Source organism: Kogia breviceps, chromosome 8 (assembly GCF_026419965.1).
Source record: "Kogia breviceps isolate mKogBre1 chromosome 8, mKogBre1 haplotype 1, whole genome shotgun sequence".
In the NCBI taxonomy this organism is placed as follows: domain Eukaryota; kingdom Metazoa; phylum Chordata; class Mammalia; order Artiodactyla; family Physeteridae; genus Kogia; species Kogia breviceps.
The window spans coordinates 100,452,035-100,473,728 of record NC_081317.1 but is presented as its reverse complement, the minus strand read 5'-3'; positions in this window follow the sequence as shown (position 1 = coordinate 100,473,728).

Genomic DNA, 21,694 nt, shown 5'->3' with positions numbered 1-21,694 from the left:
AGCTCAAGGGGTAAACAGTTTTGCTAGGAAAATAGATAAAGGATGCAGCCGGTGTCTCTTTTTTTTTTTACTGTTAATGTTAATGAAGTAGTGTCATCCTTTGCTGTACTTCAATCATCTGTTGTTCATGTTTTGTTTGTATTTAATTAAATCAATTGAAATCCATAGAGAATTATTTTTACCAAATGAGAGTGGTCGATTGAAGCCCCGTGATCATTTCAGCCTGCTAGATGGACAGATGGTGTTTCCACAGGGTCTTTCCCTTTGCCTATTCAAGGGCTAAAGGGATGCTGTAGGGAGGCTGTTTCTCAGCTGGGCTGCTGATGTGATTGGGAGGTGAATATAGGAACTGTAAGGCAGGCCAGGTGTCCTGACAGTGTCCTTTTTCTGTCCCCACAGCCGAATGTTCAGTCCTCTGCACCTTCCTAAGCGCTACAGAAAATGAACATATCTGAGGTCAGCTCTTTATTCATTTCCCACTTTGTGGTGGGATGGATTTAACCCTTGATTTCAGATTGCTCTCAGCCTGTTTTATGCAGTCTTTATCAATGTGAGTTATTTTCCTTTTAGGATTGATTTTCCTTGAGTCAGGAATGTACACTCAGTTATATTGACTTATACTGAGTATCTTTTGGTACGTATTGTAGTAAAGGTATAGCTTATTTTCTTTAATCAGGCAGTTTTAGAGGTAGCTGAAATGGATTTTAGAATGTTAACTTACTCTTGAATTCCTGTGCGGATGCTACTTGCTAATGGGTTCTAGTTTTTTGTTTTCGATTTTATATACTAAATGGTGTGATCAGTAAATAAGCGTATTTTTTATCTCTTTCTATCTCTATGCACTTTAATGTCTTTTTCAGTCAGGCTGGGATTTCATGTGAAAGAATTCACTTATTCACTGCTAAGTATGATGTTAGTCATATGCCTTAATAGCTTCTCATTGTCAGATCTTTTCTTTTCTTCCTATTCCTAGTGCTCTAAAATTAGTATCATTTCTTCCTTAACAATTCAAACGAGAATTCTCTACAGAAACAATGTGGACCTGAAGTGTTCTTTGTCAGAATTTTTTTTAATAACTATTTTATTGAGGTACAATTCTTGTACCCAAAATTCACCCTTTTAATTTGTACACTTCATTGCTTTTTAAAAAATATGTTTCCAGAGATGTGGAATTATCACCACTATTTAATTTTAGAATAATTTCATCACCCTCAAAGAACCCTGTACTCTTTAGTATTCCCTCTCCATTCCTGCTCCCAAGCTCCTAGGAACTACTAATCTACTCTTTGTCTTTAGAGATTTGCTTATTTTGGAGGTTTTGTATAAATGGAGTCACAAAATATGTACCCTTTCGTGAATGGCTTCTTTCATTTAGCATGACCTTTTGAAGGCTGATGATCAGTGTTGTACGATGTATCAGGAATCCAATTCAGTTTCTGGCCAAGCTAATAATTCAGTGGTATGGATAGATCACATGTGATCCGTTGATCAGTTGATCGACATTTGTTGTTTCTGTTTTGACTGTTATGAATAATGCTGTCATGAGCAGTTGTGTAAACATTTTTGTGTGTACCCAGTTTTCCAATCTACTTTATATATACTTAGAATGGAATTACTGGGTGATAACGCAACTGTTCAACACATTTAGAAACTGCCAGAACCATTTTCCAAGGCAGCAGAGCTATTTTACCACCCCATGAGCAATGAATGAGGGTTGCAGTTTTCCCACAAGGACCGTTAATCATTGTTATTGTCTGTCTTTTTTTTCAAAGCCCTCCTGGTGAGTGTGAAGTGGGATTTTATTATGGTCATGATTTGCATCTCCCTCATGTTGAGTATCTTTTCGTGTTCTAATTTTTTATTGGCTGTTTGTATATATTCCTTGGAGAAATGTCTGCTCACATTCATCCTCTGTTTATAAATTGGGTTATTTGTCATTTCGTTGTTGACTTGTAAGATTTCTTATATGATTTGGGTACAAGCTTCGTTATCAGTTAAATTTTTGTAAATCTTTTCTCCCATGTTGTGGGTTGCTTTCACTTGCTTCATGGAGTTCTTCGAAGCACGAAAGTTTTTTATTTTGATAATATCTAGTTGATCTATTTTTCTTTTGTTTGCTTTTGTCAAATTAAGAAAACTTTGCCTAACCAGAAATCAAAAGTATTTATTCCTCTTTTTTTCTACATTTTTTTACCATTTTAGTCTTTCCATTTAGGTCTGTTACTCATTTCGAGTTAATTTTTGTAGATGGTGTGAGGCAGAGGTACAACTTCATTCTTTTGCATGTGAATATTCAGGTGTTCTAAAACCATTTATTGAAAAGAGTATTATTTTTCTAATTGAATTGTGGCACCCTTGTTGAAATTCAATTGTCCATAAATGTAAGGGTTTATTTCTGGCCTCTCAGTTGTATTCCATTGCACTTTTTAGGTTGTTTTTTTTTTTTTTGTATGATGTCTCTTCTTATATCTTAGTAGCATAGTATGATATTGTGATTTATAAGAAAGACATATTTGGTCTTCGTCCCTGTTCCTGGCACAGAGTTCCTAAAAGCCTTGCAAATTCCTAAGTAATAAGAGAGATTAATTGTCTTTTGTTCTTCATAACAAGCCACTTCAACCAAGCTTGAATTCATGTTAATGAGGTGACTTTTAGAACCCCCCTGAGGATGTAGGCTTGTTGCCAGGGATCCCAATCAAGCCATTAGAGGGTTGTGACTTTCAGGCACACCCGTTGACCTCTAGGGAGGTGGTGGGGAGCTGGAGGTTCACTTAATTACTACTAGCAATTATTCCTACATAATGAAGCCTCCATACAAATCTCTGAACTATGGAGAGCTTTGGAGAGATTTGGTGTTGGTGAACACGTGGAGGTGCTGGGATGGTCATGCTCCTGGAGTGGGCATAGAAGTACTGCCCTTTGCAGCTTTTTCATCGGGCTATTTCTGAGTTGTATACTTTGTAATAAACCTGGCAATCTAGTAAGTAGACTGTCTTCCTGAGTTTCTGTGAGCCATTCTAGCAAATGAACTGAACCTGAGGATGAGGCTGTCCCATGTAGAGCAAGTTGGTCAAAAGCATAGGTAGCAAGCTGGACTTGTAATTGGCATCTGAAAGTGTAAGGAGGGTCAGTCTTGTCGAACTGAACTTCTAACTTGTAAGATGTGTTGCAGAGTCCAGGTAGGGAGACTCAGGACTGAATTGAATTGTAGGACCCCCTGCTGGTGTCGCAGAATTGTTTGGTAATGGGAAAAACGTCTACAGGTTCAGTGACCAGCAGTGAAATAGTATTGAGAATACAGAAGTGTTCTGTGACTAGAGTGTTCCAGTAATATAGGGGAGAAACAGGAGTGTTTTCTGTAAACATTGAGTAATGGAAATTGAAAGGTGAGAGCCCTCTAACTTTGCTTTATCAAGATTATTTTAGCTATCCTGGATAACTTGCATTTCAATATGAATTGTAAGATTAGTTTGTCAATTTCTGTAAAAGAATAGAGCTGTAATTTTGATAGGGGTTGCGTTGAATCTGTAGCTCAGTTTGGGTAGTATTGCCGTCTCGACAGTACTAACTTTTCTGATCCTTGGATATGAGGTGTGTGTCTTTCCATGTATTTAGGTCATTTATTTTTAATTTTTTAATATTTTACTGTCCTAACTGCCACTTTATTGTTGTGTATTTCTATAAACATATGAAAATGTGAACTTTATATTTGTTTTTATTTAAACTTTTTATTTTATATTGGAGTACAGTTGATTAATGATGTTGTGTAAGTTTCAGGTGTACAGCAAAGTGATTCAGTTATACATGTATCTGTTCTTTTTCAAAATCTTTTCCCATTTAGGTTGTTACATAATATTGAGCAGAGTTCTGTGCTGTAGAATAGGTCCTTGTTGGTGATCCGTTTTTTTTTCTTTTTTTTTTTTTTTTTTTTTTTTTTTTTTGCGGTATGCGGGCCTCTCACTGTTGTGGCCTCTCCCATTGCGGAGCACAGGCTGCGGACACGCAGGCTCAGCGGCCATGGCTCACGTGCCCAGCCACTCCGCGGCACGTGGGATCTTCCCGGACCAGGGCACGAACCCGTGTCTCCTGCATCGGCAGGCGGACTCTCAACCACTGCGCCACCAGGGAAGCCCTGGTGATCCGTTTTTAATATAGCAGTGTTTATAGGGAGTTTGGGATTGACATCTTTAGGTCTTTGCAAATTTACTTCAGTGACACTTTGTTGCTTTAAGTGGGTAAGTTTTATACTTTTGTTAAATTTATTCTAAGTATTTTATTCTGTTTGATGCTATCGTAAGGGGAATTGTTTTCCTTATTTCATTTTTGGCTTGTTCATTGCTAGTGTATAGAAGTACAACTGATTTTTGCATACTTATCTTGTATTCTGCAACCTTGGTTAACTTGGTTATTAGCTTTATTTATTTAGTTTTTGGACTCCTTAGGATTTTCTAAACTCTGATTTGGTTTAACTTGCCCTTCCTTTTCTTGCTTTTTTATGATAAAATTTAAGCTCATGAATTGAGGCTTTGTTTTTCTCTTCTAGTGTAGGCATAAGGCTCTATATTTTCCTTTGAAAACTGCTTTAGCTGCATCACACTTTTTTTTTTTTTTTTTTTTTGGCTGCACCATGCAGCATGTGGGATCTTAGTTTCCTGACCAGGGATTGAACCCGCGCCCCCTGCAGTAGAAGCTTGGAATCGCAATGACTGGACTGCCAGGGATGTCCCTGCACACATAGATTTTGATGTTGTGTTTCTATGTTCACTTAATCCAAGATATTTTTTAAGTGTCCTGTGACTTTAAAAATATATATATATATATTCATTTATTATTTTTGGCTGCCTCAGTTCTTAGTTGCGGCATGCAGGATCTTTCGTGTGGTATGTGGGCTTCTCTCTAGTTGTTATGTGTGGGCTCAGTAGTTGAGGTGCTTTGGCCGAGTTGTCCCATGGCATGTGGTATCTTAGTTCCCCGAGCAGGGATCAAACTCGCATCCCCTGCATTGAAAGCTGGGTTTTTAACCACTGGACTGCCGAGGAACTCCCGTCCTGTGACTTCTTTGTGTGTGTGTGTGATTTTTTAAAATTTTTATTATTATTTTTTTTTATACAGCAGGTTCTTATTAGTTGTCAATTTTATATACATCAGTGTATACATGTCAATCCCAATCGCCCAATTCATCACACCGCCCCCACCCTCCCTGCCGCTTTCTCCCCTTGGTATCCATACGTTTGTTCTCTATGTCTGTGTCTCAATTTCTGCCTGGCAAACCAGTTCATCTGTTTTTTTCCTATGTCTTTTCTGTAGAAATATATAATGTGCTGTTTAATCCCATCTATTTTATTTTTTATATCAAGCATTGCAGTTTTCATCTCCATCTAGAAGTTCAGTTTGAATCTTTTGTTTTATCTTTCATGCTTCTACTTAACTTTTTGAATCTATGGAATACAGTGATAATGACTGTATTAATACCCTTCTAACACCTGTGTCAGATTAGCAACAATTAAAAAAGTTTTTTTTTCCAGACATGCCATGTGGCTTGTGGGATTTAGTTCCTGACCAGGGATCGAACCCAGGTCCTCCGCAGGGAGAGCATGGAGTCCCAACAACTGGTCTGCCAGGGAATTACCAAATTAGCAGCAATTTTAACTGATTTATTTTGCTCCTCATGGGTCCCATTTTCTTGTCAAATTTGGTCATTTTTCATTGGATTACAGACTTGCTGGGTGGTGGACATTTTGTAGACATGTAAATATTCTTGAGCTTGGTTCTGAGATGTATTTATGTCATCTGTAAAGTGCGTGATCTTTTCGTGTTTTGCCATGAAGATTTGTGAAGTGAGATGAGAGGAAGGCTCATCTTTGGTCTATCTTACAGTGAACCAAGGGCCAGCCATGACCAAGCACCTCCACCTAAGGGAGCAGCACCAACTTGCTGAGGACTTTCTGCCAGGTAGGGACGTACTCCCCTTGCTCTCTTGCTGTGACTCCATCTAATAGGCTCCCCACACCAATCCTGAACACAAACCCAAGAGCAGAGTAGCGGGATTTTTATTTCTTTTTTCCTGCTGTCAATCCAGCGTCTGGAAAAACAGGTGTCACACAACAGGTTATAAGAATTACAAAGAATAAATAATAAAAACACAGAAAAGATATTTATATATATTATATATATAGTATATGATTATATATAATTCATCTCTATTATTTATCTTTATGTTAAAGTCTATTATGACTTACTTAATATAGCTCCACCAGACTTTTTGTGCTCATTATGTTTAATTCATTATAAGGTGTATAGGTTTTCTGGGTCTGCCATAACAACAAAGTGTAGACTGGGTGTTTAAGCAAGAGAAATGTATTTTCTTACACTTTGAGAGGCTACAAGTTCATAATCAAAGTGTCAGTAAATTGGTTTCTTCTGTGGCATCTCTGCTTGGCTTGCAGATGGTCTCAAGCTAAAGAGAGATGAAATATATTTGACATATAACATTGAAATATATTTGACATATTTTAATTGAAATATATTTCAATTTTAATTGAAAGATATGACCTATAACGTGTAATTTAAGGTATAAAACATGTTGATTTGGTAGATTTAGGTATTGTAATATGATTGCCATTGTAGTTACAGTTAGCACCTTGATCATGTCACATAATTATCATTTCTTTTTGGTTATTGTGATAATTAAGATCTAGTCTTCTAGCAAATTTGATGACTGTAATACACTATTGTTGTTTATATTCATGATATTGTGCTTTCGGTCTCTGGGACTTTTTTAGTGTTGCCCTCTTACCGTGTCTTCATATGGTCTTTCTTCTGTATGTATGCATTCCTTGTGTCTCCTTGCATAGCCAACGCTTCTTATAACAACACCAGGTAGAATGGATTAGAGTTTACCTTAACAGCCTCATTTTAATGTAATTACTTCTTTGAAGGCTCTAACTCTGAATAGAGTTACATTCTAAGGTACTCAGGGTTAGGGCTTCAGCATATTGATTTGAGGGGTCTGGCAAAACTCAGCCCATAATAGAAGTACAAATAATGATAAATATTGAAAATCAGTGACTTGTCATTATGTGCATGAATATCCAAGGTAATTAACATTAAACTAGTTGAAAAAATAAATCAGAGAATAAAGCAAAAAACATTGTTACTGTATCAAAACCAACAACTTTCCCATGTGCAAATAAATACATATGACACCATATGTGAAAATGTTTCATTTACTGTAAGAATCAAGTTGAAAGAACTTAATCAATGTTTTTCTATATGTGTATATATATATATATATATATATATATATATATATAACTCTTAAACTACATAAGGGATCTAAAGGAGAATGAGATATACAGTGGCCAGAAGTATATTATTGGCAGACTGGATAATGTCATTATTTTACCATTGTAAAAATATTATGTCTCACTTCAGTTCATAAGTATGATGCTATTCAGAACCTCAGCATGATTATTTTTAGAGATTTGGCCCTAGAAAGTTATACTGTTTCTCTTGATGAATAGCTTGTGAGAATAGCTAGGGAAATTCTGAAAATTGAGTCAAAAGATTTGATTATCATAGTTAAATGTATAAGAAAGCTAAAGTAATGAACACATTGTGTAAATGGTGCATTGATAGATAGACCAACGGGACAACAACAACAACAAAAATCTATCAATAGATCCAAATATATCATGGAATTTTATATGTAATATAAGTTGGTTTCCAGAATAATAAAAAGGACTCTGGTCTCAGAACCTATTTGTATAAAAAATTTGGAACTTGTAACTCTCACACATCCAGTAAGAAAATGCCCAATGGGAATATGTAGATGTAAATCATCTATTTGATTGGCCTCTGTAATAACTATTTATCAAAGAACAGTGAAATCCTGTATTGGAATAGGGATGAGGGGCGTGGAACTCTCATGTATTGGGACCCAAATGTCCTTCCTGACCAAACTTCAGTCAGGTTCCTCTAAACCCTCTTTTGGACTAAGCCTTGACCTTAGCATTCCATATCCATCGCCTCCTTGACAAGTGTACATAGTCCAGTTTTAGCAAGAATCCTGCTAAGTCAGTGTAGATAGAATCTTCATCCTTGAGCCTCATCCCTCACCTTTGACATCGAAGCACTTGGCCTCTCTTGAGCAAGAATCTCGTTAGGTCAGGTTAGTAAGAATCCCTCTACTTTTGAAGTCTCCTTCTAATCATTTTCCATCCATATATTCCCTCACTTTGCTCATCAGCTCTAAATCCCCAGCTTTCATTGCTGTATTTGGAGTTAAGTCTGATCTCTCTCCCCTATTGTAATTTTCTTGAAAAAAGTCTTACTGTTTTACTAAGTGTCAGAACAGCTTTTTCTTTCACTTTCTTTCACTTTTTCTTTATACTCCTAATGGGAGTATAAATTAGCATAGCTTCTTTGATGGCCTATTGTTAACATCTACCAACTTTTATGTATCTGTTTTAATTTAGCCATTTTATATTTTGGAATTAGTATTGCAGAAATAATGCAAATACGCAAAGAAGTATAGACACAAATATTTACTGCACATTTACAATAAGGAAATTTGGAAACAAACTAAACATCCACGTGAAAGGTTTTTATTAAGTAAATCATATACCCCTCCAATACAATCTCATGCAGCCAAGAAAAAGTATGATGTATGTATGGTCAGGCCACTCAAAATGCCTCTTCTCTTGCTCTTTGTACCTCTCCTGCTTGACCAGCGCTTGCTTCACCTACACCCTATTCAGAAGATAAACCTTCCTGCATACTTGCCCCATGCCCCAACCAATGATTGTTCTCGCTTTAGAGCAGAACATCTTCACGTTGATAGCTTATCAAAGGGGCGGTGAGAATCATGTAGCTCTGTTGGTCTCCCTGGTAATTGATGAGCCAATCTGAGGTCAAGTCCCCCTATAAGTGGTATCTTCCCCCCAAACCCTGCTAGGGAAGACTGCTGCCATGTCCTTCCCGTGGTCTGCTGCCACAGGGTGGGATGTCACTCAAGAACCACACGTCGGACGTGTAAGATCATACACACATTAAATCACTGATGTCTCTGTGGCTGATTTGGGGCTCTTTTTTCATCCTTTCAAGCCTGTGTGTTGCAGCCCAGCTATGTAGTTTTAAATGGTTTGACTTGATAATATGACTACACTTTAATTGAGTCAACATGAATTGTAAATAAGTGGAAAAAAGAATAGCTCCTATTTGAAAAATGTATTTGTGTAGCGGACTGTACTGCATAAGGTTGAGGCTAATGAACATTGGTTACGTTTGGGAAGGAGATGCAGAGTGGAAACTTCCTCCAATAATCCAATCAAGCACTATGCTTTTGATTAAACTGACCCTGTGTTTTTGTATAATTTAAAACAAAATGTTGAAATATATTTGTATACAATAAAGAACACAGAAAATACTCCATAAAGTGTTGAAGGAATAATGATGTTTCAACAGCCTTGCTCAGGTCAGAATTGGAGGTGTATGAAAAAAAAATCGCAAACAATATTGAGTATTTTGATAGGCCCATGTCATGAGGAGGGCCATCTGGTTTGCATAAAACAAACATGGCATGGCTGTCAGTTCATTATACTTTCATATTTACCTTAAACGTTAGGAGTTCGTGGATTTTTACATAGGAAATGATTGGCAAATGCAAGTTTATGTACCTGATGCACAGTGAGGCCAAACAAGCAAAATCGTCACAGTTTGGAGCAGGTAAAGATTTATTCCAAAGACCAAGCAAGGAGAACTGGTGGCTCATGCTCAAAAGACCGGAACCCCTGGATGATTTTTTTGTGGAAGAGGTTTTATAGGCACAATTTGGGGCGAAGCCTGTAGGATGTGTGACTTTGGTTGGTAATGAGGTGACTGGGTGGTGTTTAGGAATATTGTGCTCAATCTGAAGTTAGCATCCTCCAGCAGAGTGGGGGCTTTCGATCCTGCACATTTTGTTATGCATAACAAGACGCACACCTAGATATTGCTATGTCTGTCCCTTGGGGAGGAAACAGGTCCCCGTTTTAGAGCTGCCCTATTGTTTTCGACTGCCCCTGCTTTGTTTCTGTATTTTCTCTTCTTCCTTATTAGTAACTGTCAGACTCTGTCTTTTGGAACTCAGCAACGACAGTCTAGGAGCTGAAACCGTTTTCCTCCAAAGGAGCAGAGGACAGGGAAAGGCTTTTGTATCCAGAAAGGCCCTGCAGCATCCTGCTTGGTTTGAAAATGGCAATAAATGAAAACAGAACTCTGTCCCATGATGACGAAATGAGTGAACTCACTTTTGAGAAAATATGCTATTTGTCCTTCACAAAGGATGCCCCCTTGATGCCAAGTAGGTTAATGAATGCAGAGATGGAAAATTCTGTTCCGTGAGGAGGATATTTTCTTGGGACTATCAGGGTCTAGCCATTTGGAAAATATGATTTCAGCTACGAGCTTTCCTAGTTTTGCCCTGGGAACCAAGTATATAGATGGCCTAAGAGCCACAGTGTGGACATGATCTTGGAGAGGCAGCAGTGAGTGGTGGCATGAAGTGAGATCTTAATTCCCTGCCCAGGAATGGAACCTGGGCAGCCTGGATGAAAACCAGGAATCCTAGCCACCACACGCCCGGCTCTTGCCCCCAGTGCTCACGGAGGCAAAAAGTGTAAAAAACAGGTACACAGTTTATTATTAGAGACACAGCACCCAGAGAAACAGTTTGTTTAGTTAAGACAGAAGCAAGGCAGACATGCACATCTGGATAGAAGAAAGGGTGTGGGCGTCCCCCCCAATGAGGAGGAGCTCAGTAAAGAGGTTGTTAAATCATTTCTATAGGGCAGTTCTTCTGGGTCTTTGTGTACCTTTGGCAATTATCTGGTTTCTTCTTCTACACCTGACCTGCCCTAGGACCCTGCCCAATAATATGCCTGTGCAACTTTTTTCCAAGGTGGATTTCAGCCCTGAGGCCTACGAGATGGCTTTAGCATCACATATTCTGGGATGGTGCCCCCTCCTTTTGGACCCCCAAGGAACCTTTCTGCACATGTGCAATGTCTCCCTTGGCCCAAGGATGGGAAATATATGACCTCTTGATCCCTTACTCAAACAAGGGTTAGCCCCTCTCTGTTCCTGCCATGACGTTATCTTAAGGTGTCCACAGGATGCAAAGCCTATTTACCCTGTTTCTGCTGTTACTTCCATTTCAGAGAGCAAACAGGAGGCTGATTTTAAATGTCTAAACTGAAGCCCATCTATCTCCTGTGTCAGCAAATGTAAAGAGGAGACTAAGTTGTAAGTGTGGGAAGCCCACTTTTTCCTGCCCCATGAAATGTAAACGGGAGGTGAGTTGTGAATGCCTGGCTTGGGGCCCATCTATCTCCTGCCTCAGACACACAACCCAATCAGGGGTCTCGGGACCCCTGGGACCCCAGGACCCTGGGACAAGCATTTCCCCTCGTATTTCTGCTCGGGAGTACTAAATTGATTGCTTGGTTCACGGTCAACCCAGGGTGCAGGGGGCCAAGGGACATGTAGTCTTCCTCTCCCTCTTAACTCTTCCTGGTCTTCAGCGGCTTCCTCTGCGCATGTGCAACGTAGGCCCCACCTCATCCCTTCTGCCCGCAGAGGCCTCGAGGTGAGCAGAAACTGGAGCTTTGGTCGTGGCCAAAGTCGTGGAAGACTTCGCGAGGCCTGGAGCTTTGCTGAGAGCGGCGTTCTTGTGGCGGGGGTGGAAGTGGTACGTCTTGGGCTGTCCTCTGGCCCAGGCGTGACTGCAGTGCCCGTGTCTGGCCTGGACCTGGGCCCTGGGAAGGTGGGTGGGGCGATCCCGGTTCGGGCCTCGTGATCTCGGGGGCAGGTGGAGCTGAGACCGTTAGGAGCGGGGAAGGTGCATGTGGGGACGGAATGACTGGCCCCGCCGGCGTCTGACGTGGCGGGGCCAGTGGGAGGGAAAGCGCGGTGGTGACGCTGGCCGTGAAAGCGGGCCAGAAAGTGCGGGCGGAGGGTGTGCTGGGCAGCCCTGCTCTGGAGCGGGAGAGACCCGATCAGTTACCGCTGTGTCACGTGTACTGTGGGCGGGAGAAGTAACTTGGGGACGAGTCAGGTCTGCAAAGGAGGCTATGAATAATGCCTGCTTCATGGCGTTGTTCTGAGAATTCGATGTGGTGTCATTTGGAAAAAGAGCCAAGTGCCAGGTACTAACTGGCGAAAAAGTGATAGTAGATGTTGTTATTTAGAAGGCACTTTGTTCTTTTCATGGGGTGGTTTACAGAAGCCTCCCAATTATCTCGTGATAGCGGTATGAGCATCTGCATTCAACATTTTAAGCAAAAAGCAGATTTGAGTCTCAGGGTGGTGAGGTGGTCCCGAGTTTGAGAGCGCCGGTGACTTCTCCAGGCTCACCCGGATTGTGACAGAGCCCGGAGTCCAACAGTCGTTCATACGGTTCAGTCATCAGAAGAAACTTATCAAGAGTCCCTTTTGAGAAACTTCAGCCCACTAGAGAGTAGTAACTTTTAAAACTTTGCCATAAAGCACCGCTTCCTTTTTATTGGGCGTTCTGTGGCTTCTCTGGCTCAAGGGGTAAGCCTTTTTTCTAGGAAAATAGATAAAGGATGCAGCAGGTGTCTCTTTTTTTTACTGTTAATGTTAATGAAGTAGTGTCATCCTTTGCTGTACTTCAATCATCTGTTGTTCATGTTTTGTTTGTATTTAATTAAATCAATTGAAATCCATAGAGAATTATTTTTACCAAATGAGAGTGGTCGATTGAAGCCCCGTGATCATTGCAGCCTGCTAGATGGACAGATGGTGTTTCCACAGGGTCTTTCCCTTTGCCTATTCAAGGGCTAAAGGGATGCTGTAGGGAGGCTGTTTCTCAGCTGGGCTGCTGATGTGATTGGGAGGTGAATATAGGAACTGTAAGGCAGGCCAGGTGTCCTGACAGTGTCCTGTTTCTGTCCCCACAGCTGAATCTTCAGTCCTCTGCACCTTCCTAAGCGCTACAGAAAATGAACATATCTGACTGAGGTCAGCTCTTTATTCATTTCCCACTTTGTGGTGGGATGGATTTAACCCTTGATTTTAGATTCCTCTCAGCCTGTTTTATGTAGTCTTTATCAATGTGAGTTATTTTCCTTTTAGGATCAGTTTGCTAAGATTTTCCTTGAGTCAGGAATGTACACTCAGTTATACTGACTTATACTGAGTATCTTTTGGTACGTATTATAGTAAAGGTATAGCTTATTTTCTTTAATCAGGCAGTTTTAGAGGTAGCTGAAATGGATTTTAGTACGTTACCTTACTCTTGAATTCCTGTGCGGATGCTACTTGCTAATGGGTTCTAGTTTTTTCTTTTCGATTTTATATACTAAATGGTGTGAGTTGTAAATAAGCATATTTTTTTATCTCTTTCTATCTCTATGCACTTTAATGTCTTTTTCAGTCAGGCTGGGATTTCATGTGAAAGAATTCACTTATTCACTGCTAAGTATGATGTTAGTCATATGCCTCAATAGCTTCTCATTGTCAGATCTTTTCTTTTCTTCCTATTCCTAGTGCTCTAAAATTAGTATCATTTCTTCCTTAAAAATTCACACGAGAATTCACTACAGAAACAATGTGGACCTGAAGTTTTCTTTGTCAGAATTTTTTTTAATAACTATTTTATTGAGGTACAATTCTTGTACCCAAAATTCACCCTTTTAATTTGTACACTTCATTGCTTTTTAAAAAATATGTTTCCAGAGATGTGGAATAATCACCACTATTTAATTTTAGAATAATTTCATCACCCTCAAAGAACCCTGTACTGTTTAGTATTCCCTCTCCATTCCTGCTCCCAAGCTCCTAGGAACTACTAATCTACTCTTTGTCTTTAGAGATTTGCTTATTTTGGAGGTTTTGTATAAATGGAGTCACAAAATATGTACCCTTTCGTGAATGGCTTCTTTCATTTAGCATGACCTTTTGAAGGTTGATGATCAGTGTTGTACGATGTATCAGGAATCCAATTCAGTTTCTGGCCAAGCTAATAATTCAGTGGTATGGATAGATCACATGTGATCCGTTGATCAGTTGATTGACATTTGTTGTTTCTGTTTTGACTGTTATGAATAATGCTGTCATGAGCAGTTGTGTAAACATTTTTGTGTGTACCCAGTTTTCCAATCTACTTTATATATACTTAGAATGGAATTACTGGGTGATAACGTAACTGTTCAACACATTTAGAAACTGCCAGAACCATTTTCCAAGGCAGCAGAGCTATTTTACCACCCCATCAGCAATGAATGAGGGTTGCAGTTTTCCCACAAGGACCGTTAATCATTGTTATTGTCTGTCTTTTTTTTCAAAGCCCTCCTGGTGAGTGTGAAGTGGGATTTTATTATGGTCATGATTTGCATCTCCCTCATGTTGAGTATCTTTTCGTGTTCTAATTTTTTATTGGCTGTTTGTATATATTCCTTGGAGAAATGTCTGTTCACATTCATCCTCTGTTTATAAATTGGGTTATTTGTCATTTCGTTGTTGACTTGTAAGATTTCTTATATGATTTGGGTACAAGCCTCGTTATCAGTTAAATTTTTGTAAATCTTTTCTCCCATGTTGTGGGTTGCTTTCACTTGCTTCATGGAGTTCTTCGAAGCACGAAAGTTTTTTATTTTGATAATATCTAGTTGATCTATTTTTCTTTTGTTTGCTTTTGTCAAACCTAAGAAAAGTTTGCCTAAGGAGAAATCAAAAATATTTATTCCCCTTTTTTTCTTACATTTTTTCCCATTTTAGTCTTTCCATTTAGGTCTGTTACTCATTTCGAGTTAATTTTTGTAGATGGTGTGAGGCAGAGGTACAACTTCATTCTTTTGCATGTGAATATTCAGGTGTTCTAAAACCATTTATTGAAAAGAGTATTATTTTTCTAATTGAATTGTGGCACCCTTGTTGAAATTCAATTGTCCATAAATGTAAGGGTTTATTTCTGGCCTCTCAGTTGTATTCCATTGCACTTTTAAGGTTGTTTGTTGTTTTTTTTTTTTTTTGTATGATGTCTCTTCTTATATCTTAGTAGCATAGTATGATATTGTGATTTATAAGAAAGACATATTTGGTCTTCGTCCCTGTTCCTGGCACAGAGTTCCTAAAAGCCTTGCGAATTCCTAAGTAATAAGAGAGATTAATTGTCTTTTGTTCTTCATAACAAGCCACTTCAACCAAGCTTGAATTCATGTTAATGAGGTGACTTTTAGAACCCCCCTGAGGATGTAGGCTTGTTGCCAGGGATACCAATCAAGCCATTAGAGGGTTGTGACTTTAAGGCACACCCCTTGACCTCTAGGCAGGTGGTGGGGAGCTGGAGGTTCACTTAATTACTACTAGCAATTATTCCTACATAATGAAGCCTCCATACAAATCTCTGAACTATGGAGAGCTTTGGAGAGATTTGGTGTTGGTGAACACGTGGAGGTGCTGGGATGGTCATGCTCCTGGAGTGGGCATAGAAGTACTGCCCTTTGCAGCTTTTTCATCGGGCTATTTCTGAGTTGTATACTTTGTAGTAAACCTGGCAATCTAGTAAGTAGACTGTCTTCCTGAGTTTCTGTGAGCCATTCTAGCAAATTAACTGAACCTGAGGATGAGGCTGTCCCATTTAGAGCAAGTTGGTCAAAAGCATAGGTAGCAGGCTGGACTTGTAATTGGCATCTGACAGTGTAAGGAGGGTCAGTCTTGTCGAACTGAACTTCTAACTTGTAAGATGTGTTGCAGAGTCCAGGTAGGGAGACTCAGGACTGAATTGAATTGTAGGACCCCCTGCTGGTGTCGCAGAATTGTTTGGTAATGGGAAAAACGTCTACACGTTCAGGGACCAGCAGTGAAATAGTATTGAGAATACAGAAGTGTTCTGTGACTAGAGTGTTCCAGTAATATAGGGGAGAAACAGGAGTGTTTTCTGTAAACATTGAGTAATGGAAATTGAAAGGTGAGAGCCCTCTAACTTTGCTTTATCAAGATTATTTTAGCTATCCTGGATAACTTGCATTTCAATATGAATTTTAAGATTAGTTTGTCAATTTCTGTAAAAGAATAGAGCTGTAATTTTGATAGGGGTTGCGTTGAATCTGTAGCTCAACTTCGGTAGTATTGCCGTCTCGACAGTACTAACTTTTCTGATCCTTGGATATGAGGTGTGTGTCTTTCCATGTATTTAGGTCTTTTATTTTTAATTTTTTAATATTTTACTGTCCTAACTGCCACTTTATTGTTGTGTATTTCTATAAACATATGAAAATGTGAACTTTATATTTGTTTTTATTTAAACTTTTTATTTTATATTGGAGTACAGTTGATTAATGATGTTGTATAAGTTTCAGGTGTACAGCAAAGTGATTCAGTTGTACATGTATCTGTTCGTTTTCAAAATCTTTTCCCATTTAGGTTGTTACATAATATTGAGCAGAGTTCTGTGCTGTAGAATTGGTCCTTGTTGGTGATCCGTTTTTAATATAGCAGTGTGTATGGGGAGTTTGGGATTGACATCTTGAGGTCTTTGCAAATTTACTTCAGTGACACTTTGTTGCTTTAAGTGGGTAAGTTTTATACTTTTGTTAAATTTATTCTAAGTATTTTATTCTGTTTGATGCTATCGTAAGGGGAATTGTTTTCCTTATGTCATTTTCGGCTTGTTCATTGCTAGTGTATAGAAGTACAACTGATTTTTGCATACTTATCTTGTATTCTGCAACCTTGGTTTACCTGGTTATTAGCTTTATTTATTTAGTTTTTGGACTCCTTAGGATTTTCTAAACTCTGATTTGGTTTAACTTGCCCTTCCTTTTCTTGCTTTTTTATGATAAAATTTAAGCTCATGAATGAGGCTTTGTTTTTCTCTTCTAATGTAGGCATAAGGCTCTATATTTTCCTTTGAAAACTGCTTTAGCTGCATCACACAATTTTTTTTTTTTTGGCTGGACCATGCAGCATGTGGGATCTTAGTTTCCTGACCAGGGATTGAACCCGCACCCCCTGCAGTAGAAGCTTGGAGTCTTAATCACTGGACCGCCAGGGTTGTCCCTGCACACATAGATTTTGATGTTGTGTTTCTATGTTCACTTAATCCAAGATATTTTTTAAGTGTCCTGTGACTTTAAAAAAATATATATTTATTTATTATTTTTGGCTGCCTCAGTTCTTAGTTGCGGCATGCAGGATCTTTCGTGTGGTTAGTGGGCTTCTCTCTAGTTGTGATGTGTGGGCTCAATAGTTGAGGTGCGTGGGCCTAGTTGTCCCATGGCATGTGGTATCTTAGTTCCCCGACCAGGGGTCAAACTCGCATCCTCTGCATTGGAAGCTGGGTTCTTAACCTCTGGACTGCCAAGGAATTCCTGTCGTGAGACTTCTTGTGTGTGTGTGTGTGTGTGTGTCTGTGTGTGTGTGTGATTTGTAACAATTTTTATTATTATTTTTATACAGCAGGTTCTTATTAGTTGTCAGTTTTATATACGTCAGTGTATACATGTCAAACCCAATCTCCCAATTCATCACACTGCCCCCCCCCATCCCTCGCCGCTTTCCCCCCTTCGTGTCCCTATGTTTGTTCTCTATGTCTGTGTCTCAATTTCTGCCTGGCAAACCAGTTTATCTGTAGCATTTTTCTAGGTTCCTCAGATATGTGTTAATATACGATATTTGTTTTTCTCTTTCTGACATAATGCAGTCTGCATGACAGGCTCTGGATCCATCCACATCTCAACAAATGACCCAATTTTGTTCCTTTTATGGCTGAGTAATATTCCGTTGTACATATGTACCATATCTTCTTTATGCGTTTGTCTGTCGATGGGCATTTAGGTTGCTTCCATGACCTTGCCAGTATAAATAGTGCTGCAATGAACATTGGGGTGCATGTGTCTTTTTGAATTATGGTTTTCTCTGGGTATATGCCCAGTAGTGGGATTGTTGGATCATATGGTAATTCTATTATTAGTTTTTCTTTTTCTTTGTTTTTTTCTTACCGTACGCGGGCCTCTCACTGTTGTGGTCTGTACCGTTGCGGAGCACAGGCTCCGGACGTGCAGGCTCAGCAGCCATGGCTCATGGGCCCAGCCGCTCTGCGGCATGTGGGATCTTCCCCGACCGGGGCACGAACCCCTTGTCCCCTGCATCAGCAGGCAGACAGTCAACCACTGCACCACCAGGGAAGCCCTATTTTTAGTGTTTTAAGGCACCTCCATAGTGTTCTCCATAGTGGCTGTGTCAATTTACATTCCCACCAACAGTGCAAAAGGGTTCCCTTCTCTCCACACCTCTGTAGCATTTGTTGTTTGTTTCTGATGATGCCCATTCTAACTGGTGTGAGGTGATACCTCATTGTAGTTTTGATTTGCATTTCTCTAGTAATTAGTGATGTTAGCAGCTTTTTATGTGCTTCTTGACCACCTGTATGTCTTCTTTGGAGAAATGTCTATTTAGGTCTTCTGCCCATTTTCGGATTTGGTTGTTTGTTTTTTAATATTGAGCTGCATGAGCTGTTTCTATATTTTGGAGATTAATCCTTTGTCTGTTGATTCCTTTGCAAATATTTTCTCCCATTCTGAGGGTTGTCTTTTCGTCTTGTTTATGGTTTCCTTTGCTGTGCAAAAGCTTTAAGTTTCATTAGGTCCCATTTGTTTATTTTTGTTTTTATTTCCATTACTCTAGGAGGTGGATCAAAAAAGATCTTTCTGTGATTTATGTCAAAGAGTGTTCTTCCTATGTTTTTCTCTAAGACTTTTATAGTGTCTGGTCTTACATTTAGGTCTATAAATCCATTTTGAGTTTATTTTTGTGTATGGTGTTAGGGAGTGTTCTAATTTCATTCTTTTACATTTAGGTGTCCAGTTTTCCCAGCACCACGTATTGAAGAGATTGTCTTTGCTCCATTGTATATCCTTGCCTCCTTTGTCATAGATTAGTTGAGCATAGGTGCGTGGGTTTGTCTCTGGGCTTTCTATCTTGTTCCATTGATCTGTGTTTCTGTTTTTGTGCCAGTACGATATTGTCTTGATTATTGTATCTTTTTAGTATAGTCTGAAGTCAGGGAGTCTGATTCCTCCAGCTCCATTTCTTTCCCTCAAGACTGCTTTGGCTATCGGGGTCTTTTGTGTCTCCATACACATTTTAAGATTGTTTGTTCTAGTTCTGTAAAAAATTTCATTGGTAATTTGATAGGGATTGCATTGAATCTGTAGTTTGCTTTGAGTATTATAGTCATTTTCACAATATTGATTCTTCCAATTGAATATACCACGGTATATCTCTCCATCTGTTGGCATCATCTTTAATTTCTTTCATCAGTGTCTTATAGTTTCTGCATACAGGTCTTTTGTCTCCCTTGGTAGGTTTATTCCTAGGTATTTTATTCTTTTTGTTGCAATGGTAAATGGGATTGTGTCCTTAATTTCTCTTTCAGATTTTTCATCATTAGTGTATAGGAATGCAAGAGATTTCTGTGCATTAATTTTGTATCCTGCAGCTAAACCAAATTCAGTGATAACCTCTAGTGGTTTCCTCGTGGCGTCTTCAGGTTTCCCTATGTGTAGTATCATGTCATCTGCAAACAGTGACAGTTTTACTTCTTCTTTTCCAATTTGTATTCCTTTTATTTCTTTTTCTTCTGGTTGCTGTGGCTAGGACTTCCAATATTATGTTGAATAATAGTGGACATCCTTGTCTTATTCCTGATCTTAGAGGAAATGCTTTCAGTTTTTCACCATTGAAAATGATGTTGGCTGTGGGTTTGTCTTATATGGCTGTTATTATGTTGAGGTAGGTTCCCTCTATGCCCACTTACTGGAGAGTTTTTATCATAAATGGGTGTTGAGTTTTGTCACAAGTTTTTTCTGCATCTATTGAGGTGGTCATATGGTTTTTGTTCTTCAATTTGTTAATATAGTGTATCACATTGATTGATTTGCATGTTTTGAAGAATCCTTGCATCCCTGGGATAAATCCCACTTGATCATGGTTTATGATCATTTTAATGTGTTGTTCGATTCTGTTTGGTAGTATTTTGTTGCGGATTTTTGCATCTATTTCGTCAGTGATATTGGTCTGTAATTTTCTTTTTTTTGGTAGTATCTTTGTCTGGTTTTGGTATCAGGGTGATGGTGGCCTCATAGAATGAGTATGGGAGTGTTCCTCCCTCTGCTTTATTTTGGAAGAATTTGAGAAGGATGGGTGTTAGCTCTTCTCTAAATGTTTGATAGAATTCACCTGTGAAGCCATCTGGTCCTGGACTTTTGTTTGTTGGAATATTTTTAATCACAGTTTCAATTTCATTGCTTGTGATTGGTCTGTTCATATTTTCTATTTCTTCCTGGTTCCGTCTCGGCAGGTTGTGCATTTCTAAGAATTTGTCCATTTCTTCCAGGTTGTCCATTTTATTGGCATAGAGTTGATTTTAGTAATCTCTCATGATTCATTTCTAATTTTGTTGATTTGAGTCTTCTCCCTTTTTTTCTTGATGAGTCTGGCTAATGGTTTATTAATTTTTTTTATCTTCTCAAAGAACCGGCTTTAAGTTGTATTGATCTTTGCTATTGTTTGTTTCTGTTTCATTTATTTCTGCTCTGATCTTTATGATTTCTTTCCTTCTGCCTACTTTAGGTTTTGTTTGTTCTTCTTTCTCTAGTTTCTTTAGGTGTAAGTTTAATTTTTTTATTTGAGATTTTTCTTGTTTCTTGAAGTAGGCTTGTATAGCTGTAAACTTCTCTCTTAGGACTGCTTTTGCTGCATCCCATAGGTTTTGGATCATCATGTTTTCATTGTCATTTGCCTCTAGGTATTTTTTGATTTCCTCTTTGATTTCTTCAGTGATCTCTTGGTTATTTAGTAACGTATTGTTTAGCCTCCATGTGTTTTTTACATTTTTCCCCTGTTATTCATTTATAATTTCTTAGCATTGTGGTGAGAAAAGATGCTTGATATGATTTCAATTTTCTTAAATTTCCTGAAACTTGATTTGTGACCCAAGATGTTATCTATCCTGGAGAATGTTCTGTGCGCACTTGAGAAGAAAGTGTAATCTGCTGTTTTTGGATGGAATGTCCTTTAAATAAATCTATCTGGTCTACTGTGTCACTTAAAGCTTTGTTTCCTTATTTATTTTCATTTTGGATCATCTGTCCATTGGTGTAAGTGAGCTGTTAAATTCCCCCACTATTATTGTGTTACTGTCAATTTCCCCTTTTATAGCTGTTATCAGTTGCCTTATGTGTTGAGGTGCTCCTTGTTGGGTGCATATATTTTTATAATTGATATATCTTCTTTTTGGATTGTTCCCTTGATCATTATGTAGTGTCCTTTCTTGTCTCTTGTTCCATTCTTTATTTTAAAGTCTATTTTATGTGATATGAGTATTGCTGCTCTAGCTTTCTTTTGATTTCCATTTGCATGGAATATCTTTTTCCATCCCCTCACTTTCAGTTTGTATGTGTCCCTAGGTGTGAAGTGGGTCTTTTGTAGACAGCATATATATGGGTCTTGTTTTTGTATCCATTCAGCAAGCTTGTGCCTTTTGGTTGGAGCATTTAACCCATTCATGTTTAAGGCAATTATTGATGTGTATGTTCCTATGACCATTTTCCTAATTGTTTTGGGTTTGTTTTTGTAGGTCCTTTTCTTCTCTTGTGTTTCCTACTTACAGAAGTTCCTTTAGCATTTATTG